Here is a 677-nt window from a genome sequence, read left to right as displayed (position 1 = left end):
CAACTCATAGTAAGTCTAGAAAGTGAATTTTAACTAAAAACTAATAAAAATATAATAAAAACTCAACTAAAACTACCAAAAACATACTTAAAACAATGCCAAAAAGCGTACAAATTATCCGCTAATGGGGTAGACCCTGAGGTCTACAGACTTATGCTATTCCCTTTTGCTGTAAGAGACAGAGCTAGGACATGGTTGGACTCACAACCTAAAGAAAGCCTGGACTCATGGGAAAAGCTAGTCAATGCCTTTTTGGCAAAGTTCTTTCCACCTCAAAAATTGAGTAAGCTTAGAGTGGAAGTCCAAACCTTCAGACAGAAGGATGGAGAATCCCTCTATGAAGCTTGGGAAAGATACAAACAATTGATCAGAAAATGTCCTTCTGACATGCTTTCTGAATGGAGCATCATAGGTATTTTCTATGATGGTCTCTCTGAACTATCCAAGATGTCTTTGGATAGCTCTGCTGGAGGATCTCTTCATTTGAAGAGACGCTACAGAAGCTCAAGAGCTAATTGAAATGGTTGCAAATAACCAATTCATGTACACTTCTGAAAGGAATCCTGAACAATGGGACTAATCAGAAGAAAGGAGTTCTTGAGATTGATACTCTGAATGCCATTTTGGCTCAGAACAAGATATTGACTCAACAAGTCAATTTGATTTCTCAAAGTCTG

At 37.7% G+C, this 677-nt stretch overlaps 1 non-coding gene across 1 annotated transcript; it reads right to left on the bottom strand.

The window, feature by feature from the left end:
• Positions 1-285: 285 nt before the first annotated feature.
• On the bottom strand, positions 286-393 carry LOC130984860 (small nucleolar RNA R71). The gene has a single exon (XR_009088766.1). It is a non-coding gene; the product is annotated as a small nucleolar RNA R71 (small nucleolar RNA).
• Between the last annotated feature and the right edge of the window lie 284 nt (positions 394-677).

Source organism: Arachis stenosperma, chromosome 5 (assembly GCF_014773155.1).
Source record: "Arachis stenosperma cultivar V10309 chromosome 5, arast.V10309.gnm1.PFL2, whole genome shotgun sequence".
Taxonomy (NCBI): Eukaryota; Viridiplantae; Streptophyta; class Magnoliopsida; order Fabales; family Fabaceae; genus Arachis; species Arachis stenosperma.
This window is presented reverse-complemented; position numbering and strand designations above follow the sequence as displayed.